The sequence below is a fragment of the Crocodylus porosus genome, unplaced genomic scaffold (assembly GCF_001723895.1).
Source record: "Crocodylus porosus isolate Cpor-Errol unplaced genomic scaffold, CroPor_comp1, whole genome shotgun sequence".
NCBI lineage: Eukaryota > Metazoa > Chordata > Crocodylia > Crocodylidae > Crocodylus > Crocodylus porosus.
Window position 1 is genome coordinate 44,129,758 of NW_017728931.1, and position 9,907 is coordinate 44,139,664.

General features: G+C 44.1%; 1 non-coding gene across 1 annotated transcript; it reads right to left on the bottom strand.

Annotated features, from left to right (window-relative positions):
* Positions 1-5,189: 5,189 nt before the first annotated feature.
* Positions 5,190-5,260, bottom strand: TRNAG-GCC. Its single transcript has one exon. It is a non-coding gene; the product is annotated as a tRNA-Gly (tRNA).
* Between the last annotated feature and the right edge of the window lie 4,647 nt (positions 5,261-9,907).

Sequence of the window (9,907 nt, forward strand, 5' to 3'; positions counted from 1 at the left end):
TCCCCCCACCCCGGCAGCCTGGCTTCTCCCCAACAATAGGCCCTGTCCTCCCCCACATCGGGCCTGCTCCCCCCTTCCCCCTCTCCCCTCCCCACTGCTGGCCAGACCCCAAGCAGCAGAAGGGAAGGGGGGAGTGGGCCCAGATGGGGCAGGGCCCTGGGCTCCATCCCCCCCCTCCCCCCTCCGTCATTCTTGATGGGCAATTGGCTAGTTTTCATTAATAATCCTGGTACAAAAAGTAGTAATATGTGAATGAAATTTGCTGACAAAATAAAGTTGAGAGGCATCATTGGTACAGAGGAGGATTGGTGTATCTTATAGGCAGAAGTGGATGATCTTGATCACTGAAATCAGAGAAATGGGATGAAATTCAATAGCACAATGCTTTAGGTCATGCACCTGGGGACTAATAACAAGAACTTCTGCAACAAGCCAGGAGTTTTTCAGTTAGAAATGAGAGGAGAAATACAAGACTCTCCTGGGGACATTGATTGGGGTTCAGGGACTACTGCTGAAGGAAGATAAATATCTATTTTATGTATACCTTAGGGCAGTGTTTTTTAACCTTTTTCATTTGTTGACCCCTAAAAAATTTCTACTGGAGGTGCAGACCCCTTTGAATTGTAAGTGTGGGTATTCACATACTTTTGATTGATCGTAGTCATTTTTCATAGATCCCTTAAAAATAGTCTGTGAACCCCCAGGGGTTCATGGACCATAGGTTAAAAACCACTGCCTTAGGGGACTGGATGCTTATTTAAATATTACATTTGTTATTTTGATAAGTTGGATTCATTAATAAGTAACATTTATATAAAAAGAAAGAAGAGACAAAAAAGGAAAATATGAAATGAAAAAAGAAGAAAGACATGGGTATACTGATTGATCACAAAATGACTCTGATCCAATATGATTCAGCCATGAAAAAGGCATCTGGAATGCTGTATACAGTTCTGGTCACCCATGGTTGAGAGAGAGAGATTCTAACTGGAAAAATGCAGAGGTGGACCCTAAGTATGATCAGAGGAATGGATAGCTTCTTTTGTGGAAAGAAACTACAAGGGCTCACTTGGCTTATTTAATTAGGAAAGCAAAGGCTGATGGAATGATGTGCTCTCTACAACATACATTGGGAAATAAAAATCGCTGAAGGGAAGGAAAATAGCTGAATAGTGCTGAAACAAGAAAGAATTTATATAAAATGATCATGAATAAATTTATTCTGAAATTTAAAGGAAAGTTTCTAAGCATTCGAGAAATGATGTTCTTCAACAGCCTTCCACTAGAAGTACTGTGTGGAAAAGAACAACAACTTTTAAGATGGAGCTCTGATTATGATAGGAGGGGATTGAACTCAAAGACCCAGGAGGTGCCTCACAGTGTTGTTTTTCTAGAGTTATACCACGTTCTCCTGATGAAGATGTACGTAGCCTATGCAAAGCAGAAAAGCTAAGAGAAAAAACTGACAGGTCCCCATCCAAATTACTCTGTTAGTTGCTTGCTAGGATTGTAGGAAGTGACCTCAGGAGATCATGTAACCCAGCTCCCTGCTCAAGGCAGATTCATTCCTGACCAAACCATCCCAGCCAAGTGTCTATCCAACCTGCTTTTGAAAATTTCCAGGGATGGAGATTCCCCAACTTCTCTAGGTAGCAGGGGTTGGCAACCTTTCACCACTGCAAGCCATGCTCCTGACCCAGCCCTCCACTGTGGGCCACAAGACAGAACACAGCATTCATGAGTCTCACCATTTCTTTGCTGTCAGCAAAAAAACCTCTGAAAACCAATTAATTTTGCAATCACTCTCCAACCACATAGTAGATGACAGCCTACTGATAGTGTCAGTGGCTGTTAGCACAGAAACAAAGATGTGTATTTTAGGGTTCGAATGATGGACCACATAAGTGTCTGCATAATGTTACATCATGGGATTTCTGATTTTTCAGTTTGCTTTTTTAAAATACCAGGAAATTACATACACATACAAACATGTTAAAAAATGAAGGCTACAAGCTCAACAGTTCCAAAATACCAGAATTAAAGTTATCTGTTCAATTTTTAATGTATTTTTGTGTAATTTCTATATCTACATAATCAGACAAATCCCAGAACATGTGTTTACAATTACCAGTTTCATTGGAGTTACTTTTGCATCAGGAACTATTTTGGAATCCCACTTTGCACATTGATGAGAAGGTCAAATAAAGTTTGTTAAAGATGTTAAACTGTAATCATTTTAGTCACAAAAGAGTTGTCTTCCTGGCATCTTTTACAGCAGGTTTGGTCAAAACATGAGAAATAATGTCTTCTGCTTGGACACCCCGAGTTAGGAATAATAATTATTTTTTCTAAGGGAAGCGAAGGGGGTAGGTAGGTAGCTGCTGCAACTCTGGCCTCAACCCTGGGTTGGGGCCAGAATCACAGGTGCTGCCTGCACCCCTAGCACTTCTGCATGCCAGGCTGAGTCTCATTATTCCCTGTCCTCTTTACCTCCAGAGCCATCACCTTGTCTTCTCCAAAGGTGGAGAGATAAGGGAGTGCAGCTCCTCTATGCCCCACCCACCAGGTTCTAGTCCAGTGACCTTCCAGAGATCTGTTCCTTTCTCACTATCACATTTCCTTGGGCTGCTTCTTATCTTCTCTGTACTTTCCTTTCTTGGACACTTTTCTCCCTATGTTGCTCTCTTCACAGCTTCTCTCAAACTATACTTTTGGTACCTCTGAAGAGCAGCCACCTCTCTCCCCCTACCCTCAATCTGTGATGCACAAGGTGTTGCAGAAACAGTGTCAGGGACATAGCCACTGTATGCCAACTTATACCAGAGTCAAGGCTGGGAACCAGGGGTCAAGAGCCAAGTCAGGTCAAAACAGAGTGCATCTACACATGTAATTAATGGGAAGCAATAAACTCCAGAGTGTATTGCTCCCGGGCACACCATTTGAACATGCTCCCAGGAACAATAAACTTCAGAACAATACACTCTGGTGTTTATTGATGTTTGAATATGTGCCCAGAACTGCACCATACTGAGCTGGGTTGGAGCAGTCCAAGTTGGCAGGGGACCCAGGTGGGTCAGCCTGCCAGCCTGAGGCTGCTCCCCCTGGATCAGTGTGCTGCAGAGAGGCTTATTAGGGCACAAGGGTGCTTCAGCATGGGGTTAGCCAGCAGGCAGCCCCTGCACTGAAGCACCCTCATGCCCCAGCCAGATAAGGCAGTGTCTACACATATGCTGTTGTGAAGGGTTTTACTCCACAGCAGGAAAGTACTTGCATTTAATTTACTCCACCCTAATATGGATGCACATGTAGACACCAAACCATTTACTGCACAGCTAATTAGTCTACTGTGCAATAAACATCTCATGCCCACAATGATTCAGACTGCAGCTGAAAACAAGGACCTAGGCAGGACACAAAAAGGCATGTGTGAAACACTGAGTAACCAAAGACTACAGGAAGAAGGAGTGCTTTTATCCAGGCAGCCTTACCTTTACCCAACCTACCTCACTAACTGGCTAGAATTAGTTAAGCAGCCAGGCCCACCTGGGTAAATCAGGGCCAGTTGAGAACTAATCAGTCTGCTTTCCTGCCTTGATTCTTAACACAGAGAACAACAAAGACAGATCCTGTTCAAAGAACTGGCTATCTAAGACGAAAGACAATAGACAGAAACAGGTAGAAGAAGTACAAAGAACAGAAACAGTACTAGTCAGTAAGATGGGAAGTGTTTTCTGCATATGGGTAGCCCAGCTGTTGTTACATTTTTGTAAGCATTTCTGCCAAAGAAAGAATGTTAAGAATGGACTTGAAAGAGGTTGAAGTCGCTATACAGATGTTTACCAGGAGCTCTTTCCAAGTATAAGGGACAAAATGGGAGAAAGGGTTATGATGCACATTTGATAGTTTAATGGGTGGGCAACGGAGGCTGGAGTCATGAGCTGATTAAACTTAGGAGTTGGCCTTTTTCTACTGAATACGAAATGACAGAAAGTGAGGACAGGTTGTAAACTATCTTGAAAGTAAGACAAGTAACTTACAAATTATGTTTGATGTGATAGGGAAGTAGCAGCTATCAGAGGGACAGAAAAAGAATTGCATTGGTCAGGACCATAGAAAGGAGTGTTTCAATTACTGATTCATAAGATGAAAGCTACCAAATATAATAAGACTGACTATCCAAACAAATTTTGGAGAAAGCTGATTCTGGATCATACAAGACTTAGTCCTAAATATGTAGAAAAGTTCTTGCGTTTGAACCATGAAGTAACAGCAATCAGTATACAATATAACTAACATTTGATATCTTTGCAGGGACAGAACTGTGATGCTACATCTCATAAACAGTGAGATTTTACAAAGAAGTCAGTCATTGTCTGAAAGGAAAAGAAAAATACAGTTGAAATCAGTATTAATACTACTTAAAACCAAAGCCACATTAAAGTTGCAGGTTGTATACATACCTGAAAACAAAAATTAGAAAGAAAAAACATATGAGGAAAAACATACTACATGGTTTAGAGTTATTTTAAAGAAGGAATTCTTTCTATATGATGTTGATAAAATAGACAGAACCACTGAAAGTGTACTTAACACAGCCAAGAGGAAATGCAAAAGACAGCATGATAGAGGTTGTTTAGATCCAGTCTAATACAGTAAAATCTCTGTTATCTGGCATTTAACTAGCCAGAATACTTAACCAGAATTTCAGCAGCAGAACGCACATGGCGCCGTGCCACTTTGCTCTCTGCTGTGCCTCTCTGTGAGTATCTGAGTACGCATATCATGCTGCACCACTTTTCTGTCTGATGTGCCACTCTGCAGGTATCTGTATAGTGTATCTGAGTGTGCACGCCCCTCCCCCCTACTGCAGCAGCCTGCACCCGGGCTGCCCTGACGTTTGGAGTGGCTAACTATAATGGCATTTTCATCTGTATACTGTTTTATTCTTTATACGGCATGTTATACTTTAATGCATTGTACACTAATTCTTTGAAAATTTGCACTACACATATAGATTCACAGATGCTAGGGTCAGAAGGGACCTCAACAGATCATCAAGCCCGAACCCCTGCCTAGGCAGGGAAGAGTCTTAGGGTCAGATGACCCTAGCCAGATGCCTATCCAAAATAGCTGCATGTCAAAGACTACCTCAAGCTGCTCATATATGCAAAGTATTCACCTGTAGCACCTGCATTGGCTGGGAATTGAACCCAGGTCTCCTACATGGCAAGCAGGAATTCTACCATTGAACCACCAATGCACAATACATTATATGCAGCACCATTTTCCTTGACTATAACAGATAACCAGAATTTTGAGATTATCAGCACCCCCATTCCTCACTCATGCTGGATAACAGAGATTTTACTGTATTAAAATCTGAGCAGAGGTGTGACAACAGATGGCTTCTGTTACTCAAATGAGACAATGTTGCCACATCTCATGAGTTGTGTGATATTTAGCAGTGTTTTCTTAAAGCTTCAGCTTCTGGAGTCAGGTGATCACCTGAGAAGTTCAGTTTTCATTAAAATATATTCTAGCATTATGTTTGCAGAGAAAGTTTTGAAAAATATGAGCCCAAAAAGTTCAAGAGCAACAAGGGAAATTTAAAAAACCCTAAGAATTATATTTAAAAATATTGCATTGCTTTAAGTCAACTAAATGAATTTATCAGGCCTAGCACCTGATCTTTAAAGCTATGAAGCTGGCAATACTGAGGACAGCAAGAGAAACAAACCATGGTGAGAAATGTATCTAAACCGGGGCAGGAAAAATATGACCTGTGGGCTGGATCCAGCCTGCCAAGCACTTTCATCCGACCTGTGGCACCTTGCAATGAATTGCACCCTGCCCAGCTGAGGGTGGGAGCGAGGTGCCCATGTGTGCACATACTCGCAAACACACCCTATTGTGCCCTGCTCCCACGCTTATGGGCAGAAGAGCCAGTTTGGCCAGCAGGCAGCTTCCAGGCAGGGCTGCTGCTGCTGCTGCTGCAGCCCCTGGGGACCTGCTCCACTTCCCCAGTCTCCTGCTCATTCTGGACAGCAGGTAGGGAAGCAGTGGAGCAAAGCTGCAGCTGGGCAGGAGCACAGAGCATGGGGCTGGGGCTGGCAGCAGTGCAAAGCCTGTGCCCAGGGGGCAGCGGCAGCGTGGAGCTTGGCTGGGCAGCGTGGAAGTGCAAGGCAGTGTGCAGGGGGCAGGGGTGTTAGGGCCTCCCCATACTCTTCTCACAGTGCACAGCACCAGCACACAGAGCCTGCAGCAGCAGACAGGGGCACTCGTCCCCGGTGCAGGTGCCAGGCATAGCATACTCTGCACACCACAGTGAGGGGCACAGCCTCCAATGGGGCCATCTGTATTGCCAGCGCTCCCTGCACTCACTTGGCATGGGAGGGAAGCCCTGTGAGCTGGAGCCAGCTGTCTTCCCCACTGGGGCTGCATGGCACAGGAGAGAAGTCCCAGGCACCTTCTCTTGCGGGGGCAGGGAAGGCTGCCAGCTCCAGTGTGCAGGGCTTCCCTCCTGTGCTGCGTGAGTGTGGGAGCACCAGCAATACAGACTGCCCAGCAGGGGGCTGCACCCTGCTGGCCACCAGGGCCCTGAGTGTCCCGCCTGCTGCTGCTGTGCCATGGGGGGAGTGCAGGGCTCTCCACACACCTCTACCCTCCCTCACACCCCACAAATGCACACCCTGCCCCCACAACATCTGACATATACACAACCCCCTAATATACCCTATGCCACACCCCCTCCACACCCCACCATTCACACACACACCACCACACCCCACCATACACACACACCCGCACACCTCACCCCCGCCACCATACACACACACACCCCACAACATATAAAACTAAGAATTTATGTTTGAGTTATTATGCAATCCCCTGTATATCGACTATGCAAACACAAATCATGACAAAAAATATTTTTTGTAATGAAATTAAAATATGTTCTAGTAGGTGTTTCACTTCAAATGTATGACTTTGTTTTTTTCTGGTTCTAAGATGGCAACCCCCCTCCCTAAAGGAGTCTTTCTGGGGTGCAAAGGAGGTACTTCCAGTGGCAAAAGTCAGTGGCTAGGGAGGTGGGACTTTCAGTGCCAAGATGGCGACCAGGGGGTGGGGCAACTGTCAAGGGGTGGGACTACCCACACAGCCCTTGACAGCTCACCAGAACTTGTTAAGCAGCCCCCCACCAGAAATAACTGTGCGCCCTGCACCTACTGCCTTTCTCAGCCTGGCAGTCCATACTCTAGAGGTACCTAATTCCTATAAAATACATTTCAACCTGTGCTTTTAAGTTGTGAAGAATCTGGTATGTGCCTTACTGACAGATAGAAAATTAAACTAGGAAGATAAACAGGTTTTCAAGTGAGTTCTTCATATCTAATATTTACGTCATAAAGAATTAATGAAGAAGATTCCTACAACTGTATTTTTCTCAAACTATAATTCAAATTAATCTGAAAGCCACTTTTCTGCTAAAGGCTTTTGCAAAAAGAGATTCTACCATTCTGGCAAGACCATGGTCTGGTTTCAGACTTACGAGCTCCACAACTGCCCAAAGAATTTTGAACCAGCTTCCAAGAGAAGTGGTGCTGGCCCCTACCCTGGGGGTCTTTAAGAGGAGGCTGGATGAACACCTTGCTGGGGTCATTTGACCCCAGTACTCTTTCCTGCCATGGCAGGGGTCGGACTAGATGATCTGCTCAGGTCCCTTCCGACCCTAGAAACTATGAAACTATGAAACCTCCAGGGTTCTGCCAGCAAAGATGTCCCAAATATTTTCCAAGGTGATACAGTTACATGATTTGATCAGTAGGTGGTGCCAGTGTTACAGTGGTGTTTAACCAGCTATTTTATTGAAGGGAGATGCATTACATTCAGCCTTGGGCTAAAGTACAGGGTTCTTTCTCTTCAGACATTCTCAAAGTTTTACTTAACTAAAGCTATCTCAGTAATAGATTATGCTAGAATCATGCTATCTGCATTTTCCATTTCCACTATCAACAGCATTAAAGTACATCTATTTTATGCCATTTTGAATTAAAAGAGTTTAAAGTTTACAATCTGTCCTGCTTACAAAAAACACCTTTGATGGTAGTGAAATATCCAGTAATTCAAACCATCCATATGTTCCTCCATGAGCCAAAGCAAACATTTATAGCCTCAAATGACATACAGAACACTTCCTAAGAGATGACGACAGACCAGCCTTTAAGCCAAAGTTTATATTAAAAACCCCCAAACAATAGATATATCTCTGTACAGTGTTATTCCTAAGTGGAAGATATCTGTCAGAGACAAAAATGTAGTAGAGTTTATGATCTTTCCTCCTGGATTACAATGTGTCATAGCTTTTCTCTGATGTAGAATTGAAGAGAAAAATAAGCGTAGTACTCTGCTCTCACCTCAGTCATAAAGTCTACAATACAAGCAATGTCATATGCATAGTCAGATGCTGCGTTTATGAAGCTGGGCACTTACTTTTGTCTTTTCACATAGAGATTATTGTGCTCGCTTCAAAATAGTATCAGCACAGACATTACTGTAGAACAACACAGAAATGATTAACAAAGGTCAAAAAGTAACACCCCCCCCATTTCATTATAACTAAGGCCACATACAAGCATTCATTACTAATGGTGGAACTTTTTCAGTGCTAGAAACAATTCCAGGAGAGGGAGTAGTACAAGGGTTCAGCCTGTAACTGGTACTTCCCTGCTCTTGAAGCCTTTCCAAGAACAGGGGAAACTGTGAGGAGCAGTGCCTGCTACTGTCCTCCCAAAGCCCCTACCCATTCCTTACACTGGGGCCTCCTAGTGCCTGGGAGTCAAGAAGATGGAGCAGTGCAGCAAAGCCTCCTGCCTGCTTTTCATGCTAGAATCCCCAGTGTATGAAGAGCCCACAGAGAGTAGATGGTGGTTGTTCCTCTCCTCCTGGTCTACAAGAAGAATGGGAGCAGCTACCCCTTGCACCTTCTCCAAACCAAGATGACCCTGATCTCCAGAAGGCATGGGAGTCTTTCATTGTTGCTTGACTCCTTCTGATCCCGGAGAGAAGTTAAGCTGCAGGGAAGTGTATTGTTCCCCTGGGAGCAACATCTGTTGGGTTGGAGTTGGGTTGTTTTGCTCCTAGGACCGCTATTTTTGGTTCAATAGAAACAGTGTTTGTATGCTTGTGGTTTGTACCAGGGAAACGGCAGTTCTCCTGGTAGAAATGTAACATATGTATGTGCCATAAAAAGACATCCTTAGGACAGATTTGGTGTAATATTTGGTTTTGAGTAACGTTAGCTATTACTAAATCTTAAGATAATGAAAGCAATTACATGAATTTAGAAGTTTTATAATAAATTACCCAAGGTGTTTACAACCTGCTCTTTGCAATGCTATTCTCATAGATTTCATAGACATTAGGGCTGGAAGGGACCTCAGAAGATCATCGAGTCCAGCCCCCTGCCCGAAGGGCAGGAAATCAGGTGGGGTCATAGGATCCCAGCAAGATAAGCATCCAATTTTCTCTTGAAGGTGTTCAATGTAGGTGCTTGAACCACCTCTGATGGCAGGCTATTCCAGATCTTGGGGGCCTGGACAGTAAAGAAATTCTTCCTTATGTCCAGCCTAAAACGGTCTTGCAGTAGTTTATGACCGTTTGACCTTGTCATCCCTTGGGGAGCTCTGGTGAACAGATGTTCCCCCAGACACTGGTGGTCACCCCTGATAAACTTATAGGTGGCCATCAGATCACCCCTGAGCCTGCGCTTTTCCAGGCTAAAGTTCCTTGGCTCTCAGCCTTTCGTTGTAAGATTTGTTTTCCTGACCTCTGATCATGCACATGGCTCTTCTCTGGACTCTCTCAAGCTTCTCCACATCCTTTTTGAATTGTGGAGCCCAAAACTGGA